The sequence below is a fragment of the Bubalus kerabau genome, chromosome 7 (genome assembly GCF_029407905.1).
Source record: "Bubalus kerabau isolate K-KA32 ecotype Philippines breed swamp buffalo chromosome 7, PCC_UOA_SB_1v2, whole genome shotgun sequence".
NCBI classification, from domain to species: Eukaryota; Metazoa; Chordata; class Mammalia; order Artiodactyla; family Bovidae; genus Bubalus; species Bubalus kerabau.
This window is the reverse complement of record NC_073630.1, coordinates 106595167-106608298: the sequence shown is the minus strand read 5'-3', so window position 1 is coordinate 106608298 and position 13132 is coordinate 106595167. Positions and strand designations below refer to the sequence as shown.

At 36.9% G+C, this 13132-nt stretch overlaps 1 long non-coding RNA gene across 2 annotated transcripts; it reads left to right on the top strand.

The window, feature by feature from the left end:
* Positions 1-1508: 1508 nt before the first annotated feature.
* Positions 1509-13031, top strand: LOC129658089 (uncharacterized). 2 transcript variants are annotated; one of them, XR_008717263.1, is made up of 7 exons: positions 1509-1711; positions 2733-2803; positions 4508-4540; positions 7194-7238; positions 9959-9988; positions 11414-11449; positions 12916-13031. It is a non-coding gene; the product is annotated as an uncharacterized LOC129658089 (long non-coding RNA). The 2 variants fall into 2 exon arrangements; XR_008717264.1 differs by lacking the exon at positions 4508-4540 and having other exon boundaries at positions 1511-1711.
* Positions 13032-13132: the final 101 nt, after the last annotated feature.

Here is a 13132-nt window from a genome sequence, read left to right as displayed (position 1 = left end):
AGCTTCTGTGCGGGTGTGCATGTGTGTCTGATAAAAAGGAGGCCCAGCAAAATCTCTCCACATTTCATGTCCTCAAAATAAAGAGACTGTAAAGAGAACAGACAGTGAAGAGCCCTGAGGAGTCTTGATGTCCATTGTAGTCAGAGATGAACACCACTAGTCATTTGATAGCAAGACAATGTGTCCTAAGAGAAAACTGGTATCTTTATTTGAGCTCTTCTTTGGGAACTATTAATACAGTAAAAGCCGGATTGTACAAAGAAGATACCAAAATAAAGTTTAACAAGGGCTGGAACATGGCAATAAAAAAAACTGTCACCCAGTTAAATATCTACTTACTATATATTTTTTTAAATATAAAATATCTTTTACATATTATCCTATCTTTTTTTTTTCTGGCCATGCAACTTGACATTTGGGATTTTAGTTCCCTGAACAGGAATTGAACTCCTGCACCCTGCCGCAGACGTGCAGAGTCCTAACCACTAGACCACAGGGAATTCCCCGCATTTCCCATCTGTAATGGAATATGTCAACACAATTGTCTTTTTCAAATAATCAAAACTGTGTTGTTATTTAGAGACTTTTTGTAATAGTCACTGAAAGAATATTCCCATGGGTGTTTTATCTGGAGGATACTTGTAGAAGAGTTTTGGTTTTTTTTTTATCAAAATTATATTTATTATCTCTTTTCTTAGTTCAATGACTCACTTGTTCTTAAGCAGACCACATCACACCAGGTCATGTCTAAATAATTAAGTTCACTGTGATTAATCAAAATCTAATTAAGCTAGCCAGTGGGAATTTGCTGTATGACTTAGGGAACTCAAACTGGGGCTCTGAGACAACCTAGACAGGTGGGATGGGGTGGGAGGTGGGAGGGAGGTTCAAGAGGGAGGGGATACATATGTATACCTATGGCTGATTCATGTTGATGTATGGCAGAAGCCAACATAATATTATAAAGTAATTATTCTTCAGTTAAGAATACATTAAAAAATCTAATTAAGCATTGTTTATAATTTCTTTCAACTACAGAAATAAATTTAGAAATTATCCCCAAATTCAAAATGTTATTTATGCGTGCCTACACAGAAATATCACAGAAGGTCCTAACTAATTAGAAACCAAGTTTCTAATTGCACTTGCTCAGAATATTAAAATTAAAAGACCTGATTTACTATTTTTAATGTTTTAAGTATTTTAAATGTTTTTAAATAATGAAAGTGATTTTAATGCTAAGGACACTACCTAAATATTCACTAAAAATGTTTTATTTGAAAATAACTTTAATTTTGAAATAAAAATATTATTTAATAATAGAGAGTTTTAGAATTTTAAAACATGTTATTAGTTAAGGCTCCCACAGGTATAACTGCCTTGGATGATATATTGTAAAAGCACTTTAATATCCTTAATAATCACAATTTTTGATTGTGAGTTGTTTGCGATAAAGACATTAATCCCAGCCAAGGAGATTAAGTTATTTCTCAGTAATCAGTCTTTAAGCCTATCTCTGTGTAATTTAAATTCTTTAGACATTGGTGTTCCTAGTGTAGAACCAATTATTCAATTTAGCTTCAAATTCTGTGACTCATATTACCCATGACCACAAAGGCATTAGCAATATGGCTTAAATATGAGATGGGCATAGAGATTCTAGATCACACAGCTCTTTGAATTTGTTGCCCAAGGACCATTTGAAGCGAAGGTAATTGAAAAGACACAGTATACTTTGGACTGATCCTATTGCACTTGGTAAAAGTTATTGTGTTGGATAATTTAATGAATAGGTCCACTTTTCAAAGGAAGAAAAAAAGCCGAGGGTTTGAATGCAGAAAGAAGAAAAACACAAAGAAGAAACGTGAAGAGGGGAAAGGGAGATGGGCTGCCTAAACTCAGGCAAAGTGAAATGGCACAAAGATAAATCTGAGTTGTTTCAAGTACATATGTGGTAAAATAATTGAAGAGTGACTTGCGTATCAAGAGATATAACTTGCTTCAGATGCTGGGGACAAGTCTTAATAGGAATATGATGAAATTGATTTTTCTTCCAAAATTCAATTTCAGAGTACAGTGATTTGGTTTGAAACTCCTAAGGTAAGTTAATCTGAATTAAATGTGAATTAAGATCATAAAAAGTTTACTTTCAGAAACTGCTGGCCAGTGAAGACCACATTGACTTGATTTATTGACTTTATTCATAATGTGCATTTTCTCTACCAATCCAAAATGCCTTTCAAGACTTTTCCCGTATCATTTTCTTCTTGAGAAATTATAATTGTCAGTAATAGCAGCCATACCACGTGAAGACCTGGCAAATCTCATGGGGGTAGAAGCTCAAGGTGGATTTATTTGTATACTTTATTTGCATATGTAAGAAATCTCACTTGAGCTAGTGGTACTATATCTCCAATAATAAGCACGCTATGACACTGATGTTTGATGTGTGGGTAGAGATCACAAATTTGAATAACTTCAGGGACCAAGCAGTACAGGTTGAACCGTGAGATTACAACGAAGGGTGGTAAGAGTAACATTATGAACCAGGAAATGCATGTCTTGTCTAAACACCATTTTTAAAGCACTGACGTAGGCTTACAAAACCTGGATCTAGGGGCAGAATTTAGTCTCATCACTATTTCAACACCTCTGACTAAACAGTCTATTAATAATAGGAATAGGACTTGGAAAAAAACTAAAAAAATGATCTCCTAACCCTTCAATTCCAGACTCCTTCTTCAGAATGAAATGTCTTCTTCTGGCTGGCCTTTTGATTATGGCCACTGCTTTGCCCATCCCTGTGAGTACTGCCCTCAATTTTCCATTCCATTTCTGTCCTAGAGACAGTACCTAGAAAGCACTTCCTGTATCTTTTCATTTCATGGAAGAGGAAAGTGGACCCCAGGAAAATTGTAGAACCAGGAATTTACCACTCTTCTTCAGTCCAAAGGTCTTCCCAGTACAAATCCCAGCTCTGCGTGCCATTTGCAAGCCGAATGACCTTTTTAAAATATATATGTATGTATATATATATACATATATATTTGGTTGAGTTGGTCTTAGTTGTGGCACACAGGATCTTTGATTTCACTGTGGCATGTGGAATATTTTATTTGTAGCATGCAAACTCTTAGTTCCAACATGGGATCTAATTCCCAGACCAGGGATCGAACCTGGGTCCCCCACATTAGGGGCACAAAGTCTTAGCCACCAGCCCACCAGGGAAGTCCTGCAAGCTGTATGACCTTGAGCAAGGAAATAACCCATGGCTTCCTAGCCTGTATCATGAGTTATAAGAACCACCTCAGAGCTGTGCAAGGATGATAAAAATCCATCAATGCACTTAAGAGTCCTAATTGGAATATAGGAAGCTCTCAAACGAACTTTGCAATATAGAGCAAGTATTCCACACTGACCTAAGTCTTAATTAGGCAGTTTAAATTGTTTCATTTACAGTATCCTCACCCCAACTTGTCTCATGTTGACTATAGACATGCTTCCTCATCTACACAAATGAGATCTATGAGTTTAAGCTGTGTTTGTTATGATCTGAATATGTAGGGCACCTAGGAAGCAGGAGGATTTCCCAGGTGGCACTAGTGGTAAAGAACCTGCCTGCCAATGCAGGAGACACAAGAGACGTGGGTTCGAGCCCTGGGTTGGGAAGATCACCTGGAATAGGAAATGGCAACCCACTCCAGTATTTTTGCCTGGAGAAGCTCACGCACAGAGAATCCCAGTGGGTTACAGTCTATGGGGCCCACAAAGAGTCAGACAGGACTGAGCTGACTGAGCACAGCTATTAATAGTAGGCAGGAACACCTGCTCCCTGCACATTTTCTAACAAAGGAGCTCTCAGAGAAGCGAGGCAGCTTTCAAATTTTTATTTGGGGATACCAAATTTAAGTTTACATTTCCATACTCTCTCTACTTTGAACTTCTAAGTGCTGAGAATTAAATTGAGAACACTGCTGATTTGCAGATAAAGAGATATGCAATATGTAGCTAATCGTATGAAATGTATAGAAGAATATTCTTTGGAAATCAGTTTAAAGGTAAAAAGTACAATGTCTAAATTACTAGACAAAATTAATTCAATCTTTCTCTATTAGACTCAACTGCTTTTTTTTCTTTAGACTTTTTATTTTATATTGGAGTATAATTAACAATGTTATGATAGTTTCAGGTGGACAGCAAAGCGATTTAGTCATACATACATACATATATCCATTCTACCCAAACTCCCCTCCCAGCCAGGCTGCCACATGACACTGAGGACAGTCCCCTGCGCAACACAGTAGACCCTTGGTGGTTATCCATTTTAAATATAACAGTTTATACATTAGACTCAACTGCTTTTTATTCCAGAGGGAAAGGTACATCGCCAATGAGTATAATGCTTGATAGTGGCTTGAGGCCCGTTCTCATTTAGAATCAAATCTCTTTGTAATGAATAATGCATTGCCTCATGTTGTTTTACCTTGTTGCTGTTGTTTTTTACAAGCTTGAACAATCTAGAGGAAGTTCCAGTGCTCAGGTAACCTTCTGGTTGTATTTTCAAATGATGCGTTCATCATTTTAAGTTTTTAAATGTTTGAAATGACTGACATCATGTCTCTTGTTACAGAGATTTAACATTTACCCACCCCAAGGAGCACCATTTTCCCCTCAGATCCCATTTCCCCCACCTGTACAACTGCCCCTGGCAAGCATGGGTTTGGGGAAATCTCAAGTTATGAAAAGTGGTTATTAGTCGGATGATGGTTATAACACTTTGCAGATTTGGACACAGACATAAAAGGCATTAAGAAACCATCAGGCAGCAGCTATTCAGACTTCCCTCCCTGCACAGCTTGCAGAGTGTGACCAGGGGAGCAAGTGCCTCTCCAGGGCTTCAGTGACTTCTTCCAATTTCTCACTACACTTGCGATCGAAGAGGTGGTTATACTGAATTACCTTGACCATGATGAGCTTAGTTATGCTTCAGTAGTGTCCAACTCCATGTGACCCCATAGACGGCAGCCCACCAGGCTCCCTCTTCCCTGGGATTCTCCAGGCAAGAACACTGGAGTGGGTTGCCATTTCCTTCTCCAATGCATGAAAGTGAAAAGTGAAAGTGAAGTCGCTCAGTCATGTCCAACCCTTAGCGACCCCATGGACTGCAGCCTACCAGGCTCCTCCGTCCATGGGATTTTCCAGGCAAGAGTACTGGAGTGGGGTGCCATTGCCTTCTCCATACTTTCAGGAAGGGAATGCTAACCTTTGTCTATATTACCTGTTCTTTTTCTCCTTTTAAATCACCTTGTTGCCTTCTCTAACAAGTTTTTCCCCCCACCCCTAACATTTTCTCACAGGTCAAACAATATAATTATTTTGCTCTTCTTGTGCCCTCTTCAATCTCTAATATCTGAATTCTTACAACATCTTGTTTAATAAAGGCCAGAACAACGCTAACTACATAACAGAAACACCTTTATTGGGACAGACAGGATTCATTTGGCTAATATTTACTGTCTGCCAGATAAAGTGGTCTATAGTGATCGCTAGAAAAACAAAAAATATGAGTAAGCTTGCAATCTGATAAAGAAAAGAGATTCATAAATGGAAAAAAAAAATGCATTGGGCTGGCCAAAAAGTTTTGCTCAGGTTTTTCTGTAACATCTTAATGGAAAAACTCCAATGAACTTTTTGGCCAACCCAATAATTTGCTAAGTGCTTCTAGACGGAAATACAAATCCAACTGACTTAGGCTGTGCGTCAGAGTTCATTCACAGAGGAGAGGCAGCCAAGCCAGGTTATGAGGAGTGAGTGAGGCACTCCAGGCACAGGGAACAGTCAGTGCTGAGGACGTGGCAACTCAGGGAACAACCAGCACAATGAGGCTACAACACAGGCTGGGACACGTAACATAAACAATAGCTAGGCAATGTTGTTTTGAAAAGTTTATACACATTTTAAAATAGCATCTTGTTTAATTGCTTGTCTATCATCTAAATACTTTTAAAGTAGAAACACAACTTTGCATAATTTTTTTTCATATTTAAATGTAACAAAACACCTTCCCTTTGCTTATATTTAATTTCAAACTGTTTCTCTGCTTTAAGTAGGCTTTTGGAAGCTGTCACTAGTGACTGTCCTCAGTGGAACATTCTTTCCCTTTAATGTTTTCACATGACCTAATGGACTCTTAGGCTTCCCAAGTGGCACTCGTGGTAAAGAACCTGCCTGCCAATGCAGGAGACCTAAAAGACACAGGTTCAATCCCTGGGTCAGGAAGATCCCCTGGAGGATGGCAACCCACTCCCATATTCTTGGCTGGAGAATTCCATGGACAAAGGAGCCTGGTAGGCTACAGTCCATAGGGTCATAAAGAGTCAGACACAACTGAAGCATAAGGACTTAGCCTGCATGCAATGGACTCTTAAGACACTAAATTTCTAAGTTTTTGCATTTATAACTAACTGCTATTTGTTTCCAGTCAGGTACACTGGTTCTTTTCTCTTTTTTTGGCTGAAATCCAGTAAGATTTGTTTTAAATTGATGCAAAACCCTGGAGTCTTGGTTTATAATTTGAATTTATTAATTGCTACTAAAATCATATGCCTAAAATTATGTAAATCTATGTGTAATTCTTGCCCAGAGAATTCCATGCACAGAGGGAGCCTGGTGGGCTACAGCATATAGGATCGTAAAGAGTTGGACACCACAAAAGAGACTTAGCACACACATGTGGCGATAAAAAGAATTACTAGTATTTGAAACAGATGCTCTTCCTTCCACCAGATGGCACAACAGTATTAAAAATCAGGCAAAGATGGCCTATCAAAACTATCAATGCATAAGGCAGGTTTCTGGGCTTTAGATTTGACTAATTAAGCAAAATAAACATACTTTTTAAAAGAAAAATATGACTTGAAGTTCACTCTAGAGTCTAATTTCCACCAACTAGAAGGTGGAAATGCAGGAGACCTAAGAGACACAGGTTCAATCCCTGGGTCAGGAAGATCCCACCTTCTAGCCCAACTAGAAGGTGGGCTCCATGAGAGCATATAATTGCTCAATAAATACTTGGGTGGGTGGATGGACTGACGAGTAATCAATGAACACATGAGGAAAAAAAAGCTAAAACAAAATGTTCCACTTTGTTTTATTCACAACTCACTTCCCCTCCCCCACCCTTTTTTTTGTAGATTCCAATTCCTCTTCCTTTTCCATTTCCTAATAATCCAAACCAGGTAATTATACTTAAAGTTTTCCTTTAAGAAAGTATTTAAATGGGTACAAAAACCTTGAAAACTCTTGAGATTCATTTGGAAAGGAAGTTGATACCAAAAATAATGGTTCTCATTATCCTTTGGGGACCATTAGTGGGAACCCTTAGTGAAGCCTTTGAACTAGATTTAAGGTTATGGTTATGGTATAAAAGGATTATGTAAATTTTACTTTTGACAAGACTTTACTGGATGAGGAAAAATTACACAGAATGACAAAGTCACAAACCAAAAAATAGTGTATAACACAGCATATTAATTCCAAATTTTTAACAATACTTCTATTATAATTATAGGAAATTATATTATTAAAGTTGTGAAGTTATTGGGAATTTCCTGGTCTCCAGTGATTAGGACTTGGCACTTTCACTGATGGGCCAAGGTTCCATTCCTGGTCAAGGAGCTAAGATTCTGCAAGCTGTGAGTCTTGCCCAAAAAAAGAAAAAGAAAGATTCCCAAATATAGTCTTTTTTCCAACATCGTAAGCGTAAGTTTCATCATCTTTCCAAGAAATCCCAGCTACATTTGCAGTCAACAACAACCACAGAATAAAAAATTTGGACTATATGTTTCCAGAGATAGCAGGTGTGAAGGCTGGGTGGGTACCATGGTGTGGTGGGGGGAGGGGAAGCCTTAAAATATTAGTGAATGTCAATCCTACTGATGTACTTTTATATAAGCTAAGAATTCCAAAATGCATGTTTTCATTAATCAAGTTATTATAAAATATATAACATACAAAAGATAAAATGCTGAATTATAACTTCTTGATTATTTGATTGTATCTTCTTTATTCCAGGTATAGCGGTAAATACTGCCCTGTTAATCTATAAAGTTTATAAAAATACTACATTCAACACCTACAACAACACATTACATTTAAGATGAGCCAGTTCATCATACAAATTACTGTCTTTATTAATCCAGTTCATTTGGAAATGAAATAAAGCACAGTTGTTAAGTTCAAAGCCAGAAAACTATCTCAATGCATGCAAGCAGCTCTACATTCACTTATTCATCTTCTCCAAACTATAAACTGACAAAACAACCTGTTCTATCATCGATGAGGATGAAGGTGAAGAGTCAAAAGATTTAAGAGTTATAGAAGAAACTACTTTAGGAGAGATGAAATAGACTTGACTATTTCTTCACTAATGAAGCATTTGCATAAATGCATATTATAATCAAACTTAAATCCCAATAGATAATTTTTTACTGAACTGCACAAAGTTCAACTTTTTAATGAGGCCCTATATTGATATAGTTATTTTGAGTTTCAGTTTATGAAAACACAGGTAAAACACTTGGGAGTTAAAAAAGAGAAAACTAAAAAATTTCATTTCCCACATACTTTGTGCACAAACATTTTCTGAAATCTAGATACATCTCACAGCAGATGTGTTTAACCTGGGATATCTTTTTCTTTAAGATGCATCATTAACTAAATGGTATACTTTATAGTTGATGGCATCTTAGAATTAGAGACCTGCAGTATTTCATAAAAATGGCAGAAAGTCAGGCCTAAATTATTGTGTGCCTGGGGTAAAACCTTTCAGGATTTGTCTACACAGATTATTTAAAGGCAATCATCTTGAGGAATATTTAAGTGTTCCAAAAACTTTAAGGTCAAACTAAATAAGAGCACAAGCCAAGTTTTAATTAGTGCTCTTTCTACAATCCACTCTAAGCATTATGATAGTCCATTTCCAACTGTGAATCATAGAAGTTCTAGCATACTCCTAATCATGTTAGAATTTATATATATACATATATATATATGAATACATATTCTGAAAATGTCTGGGGAAACTACCGTCAACAATTAATTATTGATGATTCCAAAATCGGCAAGTTCACCTTCACATCAAAACATGTCTAAAACAGCACTGGCCTGTGGTGGGCAAGTCCAGATTCGAAGCTCATCTTTAAATTAGCTGTGTGACCTTGGGTAGATGTATTGATTTGCTGCCAAAGTCTCTTCCAGTGAAAATACTGACTCCTCCACATACGACTTATTCAAAAGTTACCAAATCTGATTTCATAATACTATACTTTATTTTTCTGAACTTTATTTAAGGTTATTGTTCTTGCCTAAGAATAAGCAGACCAGTGTTTAGCTTACACATTCTTGCATATATGTTGGGAAGGACAGCACTATAAACAGAGGCATTTGCCTTTTTGACACACGGGTCAATTCCTCAAGCAAGCTGTCAGTCTCTTAGAACAGGGCCACATGAAAGCTACACAGCAATATGAAACTGCCTGTATAAGCAAACCCTTGAAGCAAAATCATAGCTGTCCTAAAATTCTGGTTCAAGTATCATTCACACAGGGAATTCACACATAATTTAAGAAAGATAGCACTTGTATATAAGTGTATACAGCCAGTTTCTCAGCCATTCACATCAATTTTCTGTATTTCAGATATAGTGAATACCATTACAAGGCAGTTACAAAAAAACAGTTCTATGAATTAAGGGAGTTCAAATCTAAATCTTGCATATTCATTTTAAAATCTTACATCACCTAAATAAAACATAAGCAGCAAAATGGAATTCATTTTTCAGCAAAAACAAAGATTTTCATATAGAAAATATTTTAGCTTATATACATACTAAGTTAAAAATAAGCTAAAAGTTAAACCCATTGTTTTCACTGATCTTTGATATTTTTTTCTTCCACAGTTAATAATTTCTATCTTGAACCAACTTGGGGTAAGTATTCATTTTTAAGCTACTATAAGCTACAAATCTACTTAATGGGCTGAAGCTATCCCAATAATTTTTTTTTAGGGCTTCTTTGGGTAAGACTTTTTTGCTATGGTTATACTGATAAAAGCAAGTGAAAAGGTAAGAATAATTCTTACTGAACCATAAAAATTTATGGCAGAATGGAACCCAAGTAATCGACCTAAGGTAAAACTCATGAGTTATAAACTCATTTTCCTCCAAGATCGTTAGATCAGAATTTCAGCAGATCTAAAAGGTATTCTTTTCATAATGCCCATAGCATTTGAAAAAATTTCAGCTTACAGAAATTAGGTTAAGAAATTTCAAACAGTAAATTTTACCTCAAGCTTATTTTTGTCTTATGGACAATTCATAGTTAACAGTGAGAAAAACCCGCTCTGAAACTACCAAATCTAGAAATGCTCTCATCTCCAGGCAAGGCAACAAATCTCCTTAACACAAAAGCATCAGCACTCTTGATGGAAACTCTGCAAACTTTGAGACTTCTACTCTGATTCTCACCCAAGTTTGCTTTCATTTAAAATATATATAAAAGAGAGAAAGAGACCAAAAAGGCATATTCCTTTTAAATATCTGAATTCATGTCAAATAAAATTAAAACTGATGCTTTTGAACTGTGGTGTTGGAGAAGACTCTTGAGAGTCTCTTGGACAGCAAGGAGATCCAACCAGTCCATCCTAAAGGAGATCAGTCCTGAATATTCATTGAAAGGACCAATGCTGAAGCTGAAATTCCAATACTTTGGCCACCTGATGCGAAGAACAAACTCATTGGAAAATACCCTGATGCTGGGAAAGATTGAAGGCGGGAGAAGGGGGCTACAGAGGATGAGATGGTTACATGGCATCACCAACTCAATGGACACGAGTTTGAATAAACTTTGGGAGCTGGTGCTGGACAGGGAGGCCTGGCGTGCTGCAGTCCATGGGGTCGCAAAGAGTCGGACACAACTAAGCAACTGAACTAACTGAAGATTATATACAGTATGCATTTATCTTAACTTATCTCAAGAGAAACTGATGAATCAAAATATTCTCAATTTGAATTTTGAGAAAGAAACTGGATTTCACCCAAGTTTTCCTTCTGACAAAGTTTCATTGCCCCAGAGTACGTATTCTATGTTTCTTACCACTTCAAATGATCTTATCAGGCCACCAAGGGTGAAGTGAGAGGAATTAAGCTCTGTGTTGCAGAAAAGACACTTAACGGTTCAATTTATCAGCATTTAGGTATAAAAGAACCACATTATTTTCCTTCTCCCAACACACATGACTGTACCAATACTAATCCATCAATGTTAAATAAATATGGGAGACATGGGAGGAGGCAAGAAAAAAATGATGGCAAAAATACCTAGTTAACTATAATCTGTATTGTATATTTTGGCAGAAATAATTCTCTTACTACTATGTCAGAAGTTACACGGTGAGTAAAATCTCCAAATATCTTTTGTTTTTAATTAATTTATTTGGCTGCGTAAGGGCTTAGTTGTGGCCCTTGAAACTTTAATCTTCGCTGTGGCTTGCAGGGTGCTTTTTTAGTTGCAGCATGTGAACTCTTAGTTGCAGCATGAGGAATCTAGTTTCCTGACCAGGGATCAAACCCAGGTCCCCTGTGCTGTGAGCATGGAGTTTTAGCCACTGGACCACCAAGGAAGTCCCTCCAAGTATCTTTTAAGCATTACTATACATTTTAAATCGGAGAAGGCAATGGCACCCCGCTCCAGTACTCTTGCCTGGAAAATCCCATGGACGGAGGAGCCTGGTAGGCTGCAGTCCATGGGGTTGCTAAGAGTCAGACATGACTGAGCGACTTCACTTTCACTTTTCATTTTCATGCATTGGAAAAGGAAATGGCAACTCACTCCAGTGTTCTTGCCTGGAGAATCCCAGGGATGGGGAGCCTGGTGGGCTGCCGTCCATGGGGTCACACAGAGTCGGACACACTGAAGTGACTTAGCAGCAGCAGCAGCATACATTTTAAATACTTTTATCCTAAGAGTTTAATAGCCTCAGATTGTGCCCATACTGATGTTAATAATATGATTAAAATAGATGTAAACAAGACCAAAAAAATTACACATGCTTCTTCAGATGATGTACTTTAAAATCAATATATTTATTAAAACTTCACAAATATTTTAGAAAATAACAGCAACCACCGTAAGTCCTTATACTGTAAGACAGAGGAGCATTTAGCCTCTGAAAGTGGTTAGAAATTTTAGGCGCCCTCTTTGGCAGGTTTAGTATCTTGCTTCTATTTGCTTCTGAAATGCTTTAAAGTCTTAAGAACGACCTGCTCCCAAGACAAACACTGGGCGTAACCACTCATCCGTAGGTTAAGATATTATCAGTAAGTCGTCTCTGGGCCATGATTATGCCAACAAGCTCAGTAACACTAGCCAAATCAGATGTGGCTCTTAAATTTCAAGTAACAAGCCATAAATGTGCTATGGATAACTTGAGTATTGCTTAAGTAATAAAGAATCTATCAAACTACAAACTTAAAGTAAGAAATAATAAAAGCTTCACAACCTTAGTAAGGAACACAAAAGACAGAGAATTGTTTCTGGGACCTCGCAAAACCCAGTTCTGTTGCTTACTGAATAAACCTTGGGGCAACCTTTCTAAATTTCATTTTCATCTGTGAAGTGGGAATAATACCACCTAACTTCACAGGATTCTTTTGAGGATTGAGAGCTATAACATAGATATTCAAGAAATGGTATCCATACTATTTATTTGACTAAATGTCTCTAAAAAACAAAAATGTTCCTTATATCTAAAATGTAAGAAAGGCAAATGTGAAGGCAATATCACCTATTGTAGGAGCAGATATTCCTCCAGAAATGTCTTAAACTAAAATTTTAATCAGTTTTTTCTCTATTATAGATGGTGCTGGATACTTACAGTGAGAAGATTACCTACTTCTACCCTATCCACAGCGTATGGTAGTTGTATCATTTTGCATACTTTGTAAACGTTCCAATGAAAACTCTAAAATGCAACATGTGGATCATGTGCTTTAGTTATTCTTTAAAGACAATTTTTAATACAACCTAAAATCTTTACTAATGTCAGTTTAGATGCATCAAAACTATTAAAACAT